This window comes from Mobula birostris, chromosome 18 (assembly GCF_030028105.1).
Source record: "Mobula birostris isolate sMobBir1 chromosome 18, sMobBir1.hap1, whole genome shotgun sequence".
Lineage (NCBI taxonomy): Eukaryota > Metazoa > Chordata > Chondrichthyes > Myliobatiformes > Myliobatidae > Mobula > Mobula birostris.
The window spans coordinates 51,160,286-51,176,161 of NC_092387.1; the positions used below are offsets into that span (position 1 = coordinate 51,160,286).

The 15,876-nt window shown below is 40.5% G+C and overlaps 1 protein-coding gene across 1 annotated transcript in view; it reads left to right on the forward strand.

Annotated features, from left to right (window-relative positions):
- Positions 1–15,876, forward strand: part of LOC140211885 (heparan-alpha-glucosaminide N-acetyltransferase) — a 349,860-nt gene that overhangs the window by 40,008 nt on the left and 293,976 nt on the right. The gene's annotated exons all lie outside the window — the stretch shown is intronic.

Consider the following 15,876-nt stretch of genomic DNA (forward strand, 5'->3'; position numbering starts at 1 on the left):
ATAAACAAGCAAAGGTCTATCACAATGAACTGAAAATTGAAGGTAATTGGGAATATTCAACAGACTGATTGCAGAAATTTAAGAAAAGGTGGACAATTACATTTTTAAAAAATTTTAAAATTGTAAAGATAAAGCATCTGCAGATCACGAAGCAGCAGAGGAATTCATTGATGAGTTTATCACGATTGTCGCTGGTGAAAATCTAATACCAGAATAATGCTGATGGTTTTTATACCTTACCTAAAACCCAAAAAGAAATAAAATACAAATGCAGTGTACTGTAACCTTTTAATCAAAACAAATTTCATGACATATGTTGGTGAAATTAAATCTGATTCTGATTCTAAAAACATAGCATTAGAGGTGGAAACTGAAAGCTTGCCATTGTTTATTGTTATTCAACAGCTGATTTAGCTATTCTCCTGTTGCTGCTGTACTGCTTTTGTAATCCTGCACACTGTTGTGACGTGAACAAAGTCATCGGAGAGTCACTGATGCTAATGGATATAGGAGTGTTTTATTTAGCAAAAGTGAGCAACAGGCACCATATTGAGACACTCTTGGAAGAAGAGGCCTGATTGATCTAATATGACATGAGATTTTTATATGTTAAAGATCAAAAGGTGCAGCAGGGCAATGCTATAGTTGCAATGTATCTACAATGCTTCCTTGAAACATATAGTTTCAAGCACCTCCTTCTTTGCACCCACACTCCAGACACACAAAATGAATGTTAATTCTCACCGACTCCGGTCTGCATTCTTGCATATTCAGGCTTCTACAGTCAAATGGAAGGCCCTTGTTCAGAGCTGTATTTTAAATTCAAGCTACAATCCACATTCAGTTCTGAATACTGGCTGCTGTAAAATTTGTATTTGCTGTATACTATAACTCCAGAATACACCATAACATGCACATTATATTAATGGTATGTAATCATTTATACTGTTAAGTACATAGGTATAATGGACAAGTGTAAGACAAAGACTACTTACTGGTGGCACATAAATTCAGAGTCAGAAATGAGGGCGATCCCGAACTATCTCATTATATATTCCAAAGTCTGAAACACTTCTGGCCCCAAGCATTTCAGGTAAGGGTTACTCAACCTATATTTTGTTCTTGTATTTGCACAAAATACACTGTGTAGAAACTAATATTTGAGGTCAGCTTGGCCTTGGTCTTCACACATGAGATGCTCAAGCATTGGAAAGAAAGAAAATTTCATTGGTGTTGAGCACCTTCACTCTATCCACAAAAAGCAGGATTTCCTGGTGACCAACCTTTTTAAATCCAATTGTCATTCCTATTTTGACATGTTGGTCCACGGCCTTCACAACTCTCAGGTTGGGGTAATATCAACTCATATTCCATCTGGTTAGCCTTCAACCTGATGGCATGAAGATTGGTTTCTCTAACTTCAAGTAATTTTTCCCTCTCCCCCTTCTCTCTTCTTTTATTCCACACTCTGGTTCCCCTCTTACCTCTTCTCTTCTCCTCACCTGTCTATCCCCTGGTGCCCTTCCTCCCTCCCTTTCTCCTGTGTTCCAATCTCCTCTCCCTTCAGATTCCTTCTTTTCCAACTCTTTATCTTTTCCAGCTATCCCCGCCAGTTTTTTTTTACTTCCTCCACCCTCCCCACCCACCTGGCTTCACCTATCACCCTCTAGCATGTACTCCTTCCCCTCCCTCAACCTTTTTATCTTGGCTTCTTTCCCCTTCCTTTCCAGTCCTGATGAAGGGTCTTAGCCTTGAGTTCCTCCAGCATTTTGCGTGTTGTTTTGAATGACTACTATCTACTATAATGAACTACGTTCCTGCTTTGTGGAGAGTATGCAATTTCCCTTACTTCTGGTATCCAGAGTTACATGTTGTGAACCATATGTGAGCAGTCTAATCTCAATTTATAACTCTGTCATTTCCCATCCGCATCATTTAACCATGTTTAAATCCCCATATTTTTAGCTAATCTGAAAGCTGCTACAGCAATATCCCTACAGTGATGAAATTTATAAATGTGTTCATTGAGTTTGCAAAATTCCTGAAGTGTCTGCTCCTCTTAACTCTCACAGTTCTTGCTGATCGATCATTATACATCATTCTGTTTCAAAAATCCTGTTAAAGAAAGTGCTAGTTTCACACACAATGTGTCTCTGCTAACCTTTCTATTTGTTGTATGCATAACAGATTCTAAACTAGGTGTTCAGAGCTCATATTTTGTGCAGCCATAGTCTTCTTACGGTGCTGTATCTTGAGAGACAGGATAAAAACAATTTATTTATTCAAAAAGACATTCAGCATGGAATAGCTACTTCCGGCCCTTTGAGCCACACTGCCCAGCAACCCCTTATTTAACCCTAGCCTACCCACCAGACAATTTATTATGAATAATTAACTTATTAACCTGTACATCTTTGGACTGTGGGAGGAAACCTGAGTACCCAGAGGAAACTCATACATTTTATGGGGAGGACATACAGACTCCTTACAGATGATGTCAGAATTGAACTTAGAATTCTGACACCCCTAGCTGTAAGTGTCACGTTACCCACTACGTTACCATGGCACCAAAGTTCACTGAACCTTAATTGTAAATTGTATTATATTTTGATTGAAAGAAAAATAAAAATAAAATTGTTGACATTAACAAAGAAGATACTGTGGGATGATGTGAAATGTTCCTATGTACTTTATTAGGTACACCTATACACTTGTTCATTAATGTAAACATCTAATCACTTTGGCAGCAAGTCAAAGCATAAAAACATGCAGACATGGTTAAGAGGTTCAGTTGTTCTTAGAATAGGGAAGAAATTTGACCTAGTGACTTTGAGCGTGGAATGATTGTTGGTACCAGACAAGGTAGTTTGAGTATCTCAGAAACTGCTGAACACCTGGGATTTTCACACACACCAGTCTCTAGAGTTCACAGAGGACGGTGTGAAAAACAAACAAAAAAAATCCAGTGAATGGCAGTTCTGTGGGTGAAAATGCCTTGTTAATGAGAGAGGTCAGAGGAGAATGGCCAGACTGGTTCAACCTGGCAGGAAGGTGACAGTAACTCAATTAACCATGCGTTACAACAGTGGTGTGCTGATGAACATCTCTGAGTACACATGTTGAACGTTGAAGTGGATAGGCTACTGCAGCAGAAGACCAGGAACATAGACTCAGTAGTCACTTTATCAGTTACAGGAGGTTCCTAATAAATTGGCCACTGAGTGTATATTGAATTTAAAGTTTTATTTTCAAATTTTTTGTTAATAATACATTAAATTGACAATGCTGAAGGAATATCAACACATCTGATACCCACATCCCTGTTTAATCAGTTAACAAAAATTTTCTTGACTATTCTTTTCCAAATTACTCTTTGAGGATTCATATCAAAACACAATTCACATTGTCTTTTATGGAAGCAGCTGATGTCTTTAAACTTGAGGGAAAAGTAACAATACCTTGAGCCAGTGATTTAGAGATGGGCAGGGTGTATGCCTGGGCTTTGGGCAAATCTTCTTTCGTAAGATACTTGAAAAACAAAATGTATTTAAAAAGAGGAAACAAAACTGAAGGAAGGTAATTTCTCCAAGTAAATACACCAGAGGATGATCACATACAGATTATTAATATTACTTTATTGTCACCAAACAATTGATATTAGAGCATACAATCATCACAGTGATATTTGATTCTGCGCTCTGCGCTTCGCGCTCCCTCGAGTACAAATCAATGGTAAATATAATAAAGATTTAAATTATAAATCATAAATAGAAAATAGAAAAGGGAAAGTAAGGTAGTGCAAAAAACCGAGAGGCAGGTCCGGATATTTGGAGGGTACGGCCCAGATCTGGGTCAGGATCCGTTCAGCAGTCTTATCACAGTTGGAAAGAAGCTGTTCCCAAATCTGGCCGTACGAGTCTTCAAGCTCCTGAGCCTTCCCCCGGAGGGAAGAGGGACAAAAAGTACGTTGGCTGGCTGGGTCGTGTCCTTGATTATCCTGGCAGCACTGCTCCGACAGCATGCGGTGTAAAGTGAATCTAAGGATGGAAGATTGGTTTGTGTGATGTGCAGGGCTGTGTTCACGATCTTCTGCACTTTTTCCGGTCTTGGACAGGACAACTTCCATGCCAGGTTGTGATGCACCCTAGGAGAATGCTTTCTAAGGTGCATCTATAAAAATTAGTGAGGGTCTTAGGGGACAGGCCAAATTTCTTTAGCTTTCTCAGGAAGTAAAGGCGCTGGTGGGCCTTCTTGGCAATGGACTCTGCTTGGTTGGGCCAAGTCAGGTCACTTGTGATATTGACCCCGAGGAACTTAAAGCTTCTGACCTGTTCCACCTGCTGATGTAGATGGGGTCGTGCGGTCCGCTACCCCTTCTGAAGTCAACAACCAAATCCTTTGTCTTGCTGACGTTGAAGGATAGATTATTGTCTTCGCACCATGCCACCAGGTTCTTAACTTCCTCTCTGCACTCAAACTCATCATTACCCAAGATACGGCCTACAATTGTGGTGTCATCAGCAAACTTATATATTGAGTTCGATGGAAACTTGGCTACACAATCATGGGTGTACAGTGAGTACAGCAGGGGGCTGAGTACACAGCCTTGTGGGGCACCGGTGCTCAGCGTGATTGTAGAGGAGAGCTTGTCCCCTATTTTTACAGCCTGGGTCCTGTCTGTGAGGAAGTTGAAGATCCAGCTGCAAATCTGAGTGCTAAGGCTCAGGTTCCGGAGCTTAGGAATCAGTTTATTTGGAATGATGGTATTAAAGGCAGAGCTGTAGTCAATGAAAAGGAGCTTTACATATGCGTCTTGATTCTCCAGGTGTTCTAGGGAGGAATGTAGGGCCAGAGAGATAGCATCTGCCGTTGACCTGTTGCTCTGGTAGGCGAACTGCAAAGTGTTGAAGTTGACCAGTAGGCTGTGGTTGATGTGTGCCATAACCAATCGCCAATCTTGCATAAAATCAGTCTCAGTCAGGCACAGTAAGGCTGGCTACCAGACTTTCTTGCCAGAAAAGTTACCCAATTGTTTTCCACTCTGACTGGGAATGCCATATCATTCTGTGAAGTCTGTAAGTGCTACACAGGCTCATTTGCTTCTGTGAGAAGCAAAAAACTGCTGGTGCTAATACGCAAAAAATACTGCAGCATCAATGGAGAGTGAAAACACATAACTAATTTTAGGTCAAAGACCTTTCTGGTGCCCTTCTACAGATGCTGCTTGTAATGCTGACCATGTTGCAGAATTTTCTATTTTTTAATTTCATTTGCTTCTCTGCTTACTTTAAATTGCTCAAGCCTACTCATGCTGAATTTGGACTCTGATCGTGCTTGCGTGCTTCCATGCATTACAAGTTAATCTTTCAGATAATCTATCTTATATGGTTTATTATAGAAATAGAGAACTGTATATGTCCTTGTAATTAAGTTATGATTCCCTTTGCACTTTCCCTGTCTCAGAATTCTCTTTTGAGAATTCTGTTCCAGCTATAATTCATCTTGGACATACTGTAATCCTTCAGTTCATCCCCCTTTCTAGATTTTGAGTTGCCTATTGCTCTTAATCAGCTTCTTGGCAGCTCTTCTACACCAAGTACATTTTGGAATTACTTCATGTGCAAGCTGTGACTCTGTTATCGGTGATTTATAAAGACCAGGACTTCTCCTTATCTCTTTTCCTGTGTACAACGAGGCCAGTTGTCATTGTTTGCCCATGAAACATGTCTTTATAGAGATTACACTGACACTGATCATCCCTGTCCTTTGAAATTGAGGACTATTGACACAAAGAACCAAAGATATTGATGGATGCTGTGATGGGGATGGAAAGTATTAGCTCAGCTGTGATAAGCAGAGTAGAGTCCCGGTGATTTAGTAACTAGACCTTATCATGATGCGTTTCCTTTGAATCTGCAGGCTGATATGAGGTGGGACTTAGATGTACTGAACAAATACACAGTACTTTTTATCAGTGCTCCTGATAAATATATCAGGTTCTCTCTTCCACCTATCTGAGATATTGGTCAGTAGCGCTGTATATGTAGGATCCTTAGCATTATCAAGGATCTCACCCACCCATCCCAAAATTTCTTTGACCCTACCTCTCGCCCACCCCTCCACCATCAGGCAGGAGGTGCTGTAGCATTAGGAGAAAGACTATTAGGCTGGGAAGCAGCTTCTTCCCCTAGGCTGTGAAACTACTGAACTCCCTGCCATCACTTAGGAAGTGCCAGTATCATTATACTGTTTATTCTTTAACTTGTGTCGTAAATGCACCTTATGCCAAATGTAAATCTTCTGGAATATATTTAATTATTTGTGGTAATATTACCTTAAGTATTGTGTGTGAGTTATAGCCTGTACTGTGTTGTGCACTTTGGTCTGGAGGAACATTGTTCACTTGGTCATTGGGATGAGGCAGAATAATAGTTTGGCATGGACTAGTTGGGCTAAAGGGTCTGTTTCTATGCTCTAGTACTCTGTGACCCCGCGTAGGCTGTTTTAGAAGGTATTCAAAGTCTGCACATTTCTATAGTCCTGGACTCTCATACAAGTCTGAACAGTAGGACAATAGTGGATGTAAAGTACAATTGTGAACCAGATGGTATTTTACAGATGCCACATATACTTCATGGATGCCACATATGATATGATCTCTTTAACAAAAACTGCTGATATACTCAGCAAGTCAATCCACATCTGTGGGAGTAGAAACTTGAGTTAATCAAGTAAAAGACTTTTCATTTAATTATTTTCCCTTTCCCACAAATGAGGCCGGACCTGCTGAGTGTTTACTGTATTTTCTGTTTTTGCTTTAGATTTCCAGCATCTTCAAGTGTTTTACTGAATTTCATTTTTTTAAATACTGGATTTAATAAATGGACTAAATTTCCTGCAGAAAGGTTTCATTTGTGTCTGCTTGGGTTCTAATCCAGTTATCATTATATCCTGCTGTGTTAATGCCTGGTGTCCAAATCTGCTGGAATATGACCCATGCTTCCCATTTGATGCTAAGGGACATAATAGGGTATTTTCAACCTTGTTGCTATTTCTACTTTACAATATTCGCAGGTACTTTTTTTTGTATCTTGATAACCATTAATGATAGCACTACAGGGGGCTTAAAATGTATGAAAATGCCAACAATTCAGCAAAAATTATGTGGAATTATCCTTTGAATGGCAGATCTTAGGGTTTACTTTTTAGTTTGTCTTTCATCATCAGATGATAAAGTATGGCAGAGTTTTCTTTTTGTGCATGTTAAAATTCATTTCTACTTTTCAGAGAGATGGGAATTCTTATCATATCTTGGCCAACAAATTTGTTTCAACTAAAATCCTCTGACATGTCATTCCTCTCTGTGCTCTTTGTTGACTTATTCACTAGTTGCCAGATGACCTATAATAAAATAGCATTAATTAAGAATATGAAAGAAAGATACTTTATTTTTTTTGCCACATATACATCAATCTAAATGTAAATATTTACAGCCTTTGCAGGCTCAACCACTGAATGGGCAAAGACCATCCAATCCATAGTCACCTATTGTCCTGACCCTGGCTACGAAGGATGGGTCTGGCCCCACTCCCGCGCAACGCTCCAGTCAGCTGGTCGTTGCTGGCATACCTGTCCTACGTAGAAAAGTTCTTCCAGGAGAACGCCTTTGACCACAGGGCCATCAGGCAGTGGTCCGCACGTAATGTCCTGCAGGCACTGCAGGAGAAGGACGTGATGGACACAGTGGGGTGGTTCCCTGAGCAGACCGTCCAGTTCATCTGGCAAAATGCCTCATCGCCAGATCTCACCAACAGGCACCAAGACCTCGCCTGGCTGGCGGTGAGAGGGGCCCTCCCAGTCAGAGCCCTCCTGTATGCCCGGAACGTCATCTCCACACCCCACTGCCCACGGGAGGACTGCAGTGAGGAGGAGTCTGTGACCCACCTCTTTGCACACTGTCAGTTCGCAAAGAGGGTGTGGAGGAGGATGGACGGGCTAGTGTCACGTTTCATCCCCAGCAGCTGCGTAACAGAGGACTCTCTGATCTACGGGCATTCCCGGGGACGCACACAGAGACCAACATCCGGTGCTGCTGGCAGACCATCAACTCGGTGAAAGACGCTCTTTGGTCGGCCCGAAACTTGATGATCTACCAGCACATGGAGATGTCCGTGGGAGAATGCTGCCGACTGGCATATTCTCGGCTGCAGGAGTACGTGTTGAGGGATGCACTGAAACTCGGTGCAGCCACCGCAAGGGCCCGGTGGGGAAGGACCACAGTATAGGTTTCTCCACCTGTGGGAGTGGGAGGGGTCGGGTGCTGGGGAGTTTACCCCTCAACAATGATGTGGTAAGGTGAACAACTGCAGTGCCACGTGGGTGGCCATAAGTATGGATATATACTGACTATAATGGAAACGTATGTAAAGGATGGAAAGTTATTGAATGGTTTATTGTATATAATTTTATTTTTGAATAAAGTATATTTTGAAATAAAAAAAAAGAATGTTTCTTGGCTTCACCAACCTTACTTTCAGATCAGGACTTGCCATACACTCTGTACCTACCGTATCAACCACCGTCCACTTACCTATTTTATTCATGCTTCCTCCACTATGTAAAACCATAATTGACATTGATCTAACGGTCACACATCTTAGACTTGTAAATTTACCAGCTTATGTTCATCATTAGTCAGTTTTAATCCTGTAATTTTCTGACCCAATTCCGAGCTGTTCAAGGCAGCTACCGCCACTTTCTCAAGGGAACTTGTGGCAAAAGCTGCTTATGACCATCCCACTCAGGATTCACAAGACAAATGTTGAAACTGTATCTTTTTGGAATTTAGCTCATGTATTGCACATCTCATAACTATCTGACACATTGAGATGCTTTTCTTTTCAGGTTTTCTGGTTATAATTGCAAATTTTAAAAATCTGGCTAAGCTGCAGAAGTATAGTCTAATGATTAATTTCTATTAACCATTTTAAGCTGCCAGTTGATGGGCCTGCACTTTATAGCCAGTAATGAAGCTGCACTTTACAATGATGTAATGTGGATATTGCCATGGTAATGTATTATACAGATGAGTAAAGAACTTGCTGATGGCTCACTTGTAGTATCACATTCCTCATTAGGCCATGAGCTTGTTAAATTATCTGGAAAGAAGTGTGAAAAAGACTATTTCCCATCTATAAGTAGAACCCATCACTGGCCCAGGCTGGTTGGCCATTTATCCACATGTAGGTTTCCTTGGATGAGCTATCAGGTTTCCACAGATGGTTAACTTCCCCATGTTTCCATCTACGGACTTTAAATTTACTGTGATCTTTGATAAAATGGTTCAACTGACTGGACTGTGCAACTCACAGACACTGCACTGTAGTGACAATGCTGTTGGTTTAAGACATCAATACTCAGGAAAATTCTGGAATCTACTTTTAAAAGTGTGGTAATATGGCACTTGAAAAATAATAGGATTGAGTAGTACCAACATGAATGTTTGAAAAGAAATCATTTTTTGACAAATCTGTTAAGTGGTTTTTGAAATAAAATCAGCAGATGCAGGACTGGCTCAACAGCTGAGGCAGAATCTGTAGGAAGAGAAACAGTTATTGCTTTGCATCCTTCATCAGACCTCAGATAGAGAGAAAAAAAGTTTGTTTTAGGTGGGAGAGAAGCTAGATGAATGAAAAGAGTGGGACAAGGGGAATATCCCAGATTAAATGGGACTAGATGACCTATTGTGGCAACAAGGGGCTAATGAAAATCAGGTTAAGCTTCTTTGTCTGTGTAAAGTATTGAAGTATTGCATGTGGTAAAGTTGTGCTTCCAACAGGCCAAGTAATATAAAAGAAGAAAAAGAAAAAGAAAAATTGTGCCAATAACAGTTTTCTGGCTTTAGATCTCTTCTGTTTGTATCACAACCAACCATTTCTACTAGCCATCACTTTGACTTTTTTGTTTTTGAGGGCTAGGAAGGAGACAAGAACAGATTAAATTCTGATTATGTTCCACTGTTTTCCTTTGAAACTCCAGTGGGAGCACCTAGAGGAAAATGTTTTGTTTTCAACAGTTGTTACATGTGGTTATTGGAATGAAGACTTGGCATAGCATTGGTAGTTACACACCTGAATGACCTCAGTGGAATTCACTCTGGTTCAGAACAAGCGTTGCCCCTTTGAACAATTCTAAAGAGCTGCAAACTTTGTACAGGAGGGGAATCAGTTACCACACTGGTGCAAGTCTCTAGCTTGGGCCTTGGATGGTTGGTCGATCTGGTCTGCTGCATGTGTGTTAGTAAAACAGGCTCTGGAAATTTTTGTTCTCTGCGTTTTGTAGTGGAGTTGTATTACACAACATCACCATGACAGGCATATAAATTAGGCTGGAGTTGGAAGCAGTGTGCTGGAATCATTGTTTGGAATTGTAACTAGGTCCAGAGTATTCTGCAGCTTTACAACCAGGAATTGAATCAACAGCTGAGAAAAGCTGTAGGGGTGAGGTGCCATGGCTGGGTAGCGATTAGCACAACCCTATTACAGATGGGGGCATTTGGAGCTCAATTATGGCACCGTCTGTAAGGAATTTGTACATTCTCCCTGTGATTGCGTGGGTTTCCTCTGGGTGCTCTGTTTCCAAAGATGTACAGGTTAGTAGGTTAATTGTCATTGTAAATTGTCCTTTGATTAGGCAAGTGTTAAACTGGTGGTTTGCTGGGCAGTGTGGGTCATTGGGCCAGAAGGGCCTGTTCTGCACTGTATCTCTAAATAAATTTAAATAAATAAAACAGGGTAGCAGCAAATGTGCCCAAGCATGAATTCAAACTTTGAGAAGAAGTAAGAAAGGTGTGCTAGTCACTGATTGTTCAATGTCTTCTGCATATCTAAATGCCAGGAAATTGGAACTGGAAGTGAGCCTTTTGAAAACGTGAAGAGAGTCATACAGCACAAAAATAGGCCATTGAGCCCATCGAGTCCACACCAACCATCATTCACCTATAAACACCTGTCCTGGCCACTAGAAGCACAGTTTATTTTATATGCAGTTATATGAACATCACTTCCTGTATGTAAGCTGTTTTTTATATAACTTCCTATGCAGGTTAACTTGGATTCAATATGAAGTGCACGGTGGAAAGATATCCATCTCCATCCTCTCTTTATTTGCCCTTGAAACAGCAATACCTTTTCACAAGTAAGATCTGATTAAAAACCCCGAGGAAAGCTTCTTTGAGAAGGTGTTTAACTCACTGTGTAGCTTTGTATATATACACACTGCAAGGGCAGTATAACACCTTTCTTACATTAATTCCAATTTATTCTCTTTAAATTCCCATCAAGACCTGCCAGGTTCTATTCTTGTACATATATATGAAGGATAATTAAAAGCGACCAGTTAATCTACCAGTCTGCAAGTCTTTGGGATGTTGGAGTCAATTCACATAGTCACAAGGAAAATCCTCAAACTCCACATTGATGGCATCAGTGGTCAGTATTGAACCCCAGGTTGCGGGAGTCAAGAGGCAGCAGTTCTAGTAACTAAACTGTTCTGTAGTTATTTTATGTTTACAATTTCTCAGATTAAATGCACTCAAAACAGCTAAGTTAAGGTTAATATGTTCAATTTAATTCCACGTCCCATTCCCATTCTGATATGTCAATCCACGGCCTCCTCTACTGTCAGGATGAAGCCACACTCAGGTTGGAAGAACAACACATTATATTCCATCTGGGTAGCCTCCAACCTGATGGCATGAACATTGACTTCTCTAACTTCTGTTAATGCCTCTCCTTCCGTTCTTACTCCATCCCTTATTTATCTATCTATCTATCTATTTATTTTTATTTTTTTCCTTTTTTTCTCTCTCTCTGTCCCTCTCACAATTACTCCTTGCCTTCTCTCCATCTTCCTCTGGCACTCCCCTCCCCCCTTCTTTCTCTCTAGGCCTCCAGTATCATGATCCTCTCCCTTCTCCAGCCTTGTATCCCTTTTGCCAATCAACTTTCCAGCTCCAGCTCTATCCCTCCCCCTCCTGTCTTCTCCTATCATTTTGAATCTCCTCCTCCCCCTCCCACTTTCAAATCTCTTACTATCTCTTCTTTCAGTTAGTTCTGACGAAGGGTCTCGGCCCGAAACATCGACTGTGCTTCTTCCTATGGATGCTGTCTGGTCTGCTGGGTTCCACCAGCATTTTGTGTGTGTTGCTTGAATTTCCAGCATCGGCAGATTTCCTCGTGTTTGCGTTAATATGTTCCTGTTATTTTCTTGAATGCTCATTGATAAAGCCATAAAACAGGAACTATAATCAATTATCAGAATAGGTCAAAGTGAAAGATTAGAGCAAGACCTTTTTATTTTTTTATAGGCCTTTAGATATGTAGAGCGGTTTATATATAAAGTGAAACTGGCAAACCTTGCAGGACATAACTTGAACAGTAGCAGATTGTATTATCTAGTTATTGTCTATTCTATTTACTTATTAATGGAAAGGAAAATTAAGAATGGTGTCCATTAAATGCATCTAGAAATTTCGTATAATTTAACTCTACAATTAACATCATTCTGTCATTAACTAAACTAGTGTTAACGATGTTGGAGCTACAAAAGATTTCGGTATCCTAAGATTCAAGAGTGTTTATTGTCATTCTTTAGTGAACGAGTGTAAAGAGAATAAAATGATTGTTACTCTGGATCCAATGCAGCATGAAAAACACAGTGAGCATAAAGAACAGAATAAAAACTGAAACTCAATAAATATAAATATAAAAGCAATCCTATAAAACACAATGTACAAGTGACTTATACACATAGACTGATTGTGTGTGTATAAAGTGATGCTGGGTGGTGGGATGGGTTAATGGCTGGAGGCACTGATCAGCCTGACAACTTGGGGAAAATAACTGTTTTTGAGTCTTACCATGGATGCTGCGTAGCCTCTTCTCTGATGAGAGTGGGAGAAACAATCTATTAAAAGGGTGGGTGGGATCTTTCATGGTATTGCTGGCCTTTTACTGGCACTTTTCTGTATGTATGTCTTGGGAAAGCTGGTGCCGGTGATGTGTGGGGCAGTTTTAAATACCCATTGTAAAGCCTTCTTGTCATTGATTAAGAATAACGCACTAATGAAAAGCGCTTGACAAAATTTCACTAGATTTGAGCAGGCGTTTCTTGGAATTTGTAGGCCAGCTGGGAAAGGCTAAGGACATGGAAATGCCCATGGGTCTTGCCTTGGCATCTCTGGGTCAGAGCACTGATGGATTGGAAGGTATATTGTTTTGGCTTGGACATTTGAGAATCTGAGGAAAAGTGCAAAGGACTTGAAATCCCTCAGACCACAATAGTTTATTGGAAACAGAAACACATTTGGGTTTTATGAGTTGAATAGATGGCTTGGAAGCCAAGTTGTGTGTTACATTGTTCATTTTGTGTTTGTGACAGCTGACATAGCTTAAGTATTGAAAAGCTGAATAATAAATGAGCTCAGGCTGGCGAGGTTAAGTTGGGTATTAAAGCATCTGTCACTGTGACAAGTATTTAATGGTAGGATGATTGCATGACATTTTTATGACACCCAAACACTAAATCAAGCTCGAAGTCTTTCAAGAAAGTCAAACAGTTCTCTCGCTGATATAAACATAAAAGGAAAGAAAGATACATAAACAAATGTAGGTCAAACAAATCTCTTTAAGAAAGAATTAGAGGGATAATACTCCATTTATTTTTTTTCCTTAGTATTTATTTTGAATTATATACCTTTGATCCTTTTTGGAAGCAGAATAACCAGTTTCAAATTTCTCTGCGTTTAGTTGATAACTCATCTTTTATTCAGGCAGCTGTAGGTGGACTAAGGCCCCAAACTAGTGAATTGACCACATAATCCTGGTTGAGGGAATGGTGCCCTGTCTGAGGAGCTGTGTTTTAGATGAGATATTAAATCATCTTTGTAGGACAATTTGCAAGGTAGCAGGATCTATAGCCATTTTGCCCATCATTTACTTTGAGCACTACTGAAAACAGATCTCGACTTCTGTCTGATTTCTAATGACTGGACCTCATTGAGTGCAAAACGATTGTTATTTCCCTGCATTGACACAATTCAAAGGTGTTTGTGCTATCCTATTTGCTGAAATGTGGTAAATAAATGCCAAAAAGAAATAAAAGGAATTCATCAGCTATGAGAACACTTTTGGTTCTCCATGAACTAGCAGCTGCTTGAAAATTACTTGTTGTGGCAAAATTTGATGCATGTTTTCAATCTTCACAATGATGTAGACTTGATTACCAGGCACAGCTCAAATGCCATCTATAAATTTGCTGACAATATGCTGTAACTATTGTTGGCAGAATCTTGGTTGGGGACAAGAGGGTGTACAGGAGCAAGATATACCAGCTAGTTGAGTGGTGTTGCGGCAAAAACATTGCACTCAGTGTCAGTCAGACCAAAAAACTGATTGTGGACTTCAGAAAGAGTAAGATGAGGGAACACACACCAATCGTCATGGCGGGAGTCGGGAATCAGATGTGGAAAGAGTGAGCAATTTCAAGTTCCTAGGTGTCAATATCTCTGAGAATCTAACCTGGACCCAACATATTGATCCAGCTACAAAGAAAGCAAGACGGTGGCTATATTTCATTCGGAGATTGAAGAGATTTGATTTGTCCCCTAAAACAGAATCAGAATCAGGTTTATTATCACCGGCACGTGACGTGAAATTTGTTAACTTAGCAGCAGCAGCAGTTTAATGCAATACATGATATAGCAAAGAGAAAAAAATAAAAAATATATTTAAAAAAACAAGTAAATCAATTACGTATGTTGAATAGACTTCTAAAAAGTGCAAAAACAAAAATACTGTATATTAAAAAAAAGTGGGGTAGTGTCCAAAGCTTCAATGTCCATTTAGGAATCAGATGGCAGAGGGGAAGAAGCTGTTCCTGAATCACTGAGTGTGTGCCTTCAGGCTTCTGTATCTCCTACCTGATGTTAACAGTGAGAAAAGGGCATTCCCTGGGTGCTGGAGGTCCATAATAATGGACACTGCCTTTCTGAGACACCGCTCCCTGAAGATGTCCTGGGTACTTTGTAGGCTAGTGCCCAAGATAGAGCTGACTAGATTTATAACCTTTTGCAGCTTCTTTCGGTCCTGTGCAGTAACCCCTCCATACCAGACAGTGATGCAGCCTGTCAGAATGCTCTCCACAGTACAACTATAGAAGTTTTTGAGTGTATTTGTTGATATGCCAAATCTCTTCAAACTACAAATAAATTATAGTCGCTGTCTTACCTTCTTTATAATTACATCGATATGTTGGGACCAGGTTAGATCCTCAGAGACCTTGACGCCGAGGAACTTGAAGCTGCTCACTCTCTCCACTTCTGATCACTCTGAGGATTGGTATGTGCTCCCTTGTCTTACCCTTCCTGAAGTCCACAATCAGCTGTTTCATCTTACTGACGTTGAGTGCCAGGTTGTTGCTGAGACACCACTCCACTAGTTGGCATATCTCACTCCTGTACACCCTCTCATCACCACTTGAGATTCTACCAGCAATGGTTGTATCGTCAGCAAATTTATAGATGGTATTTGAGCTATGCCTAGCTACACAGTCAAATGTATACAGAGAGTAGAGCAGTTCACAAGATCACAAGACAAAGGAGCAGAAGTAGGTCATTCGACCCATCGAGTCTGCTCCACCACTCTACCATGAGCTAAACTATTCTCCCATGTAGTTCCAACTTCCGGCTTTTCCCCCATATCCCTTGATACCCTGACTAGTTAGATACCTGTCAATCTCCTCCTTAAACACCCTTCATGATCGGGCCTCCACAGCTGTATGTGGCAACGAATTCCATAAATCCACGACCCTCTGGCT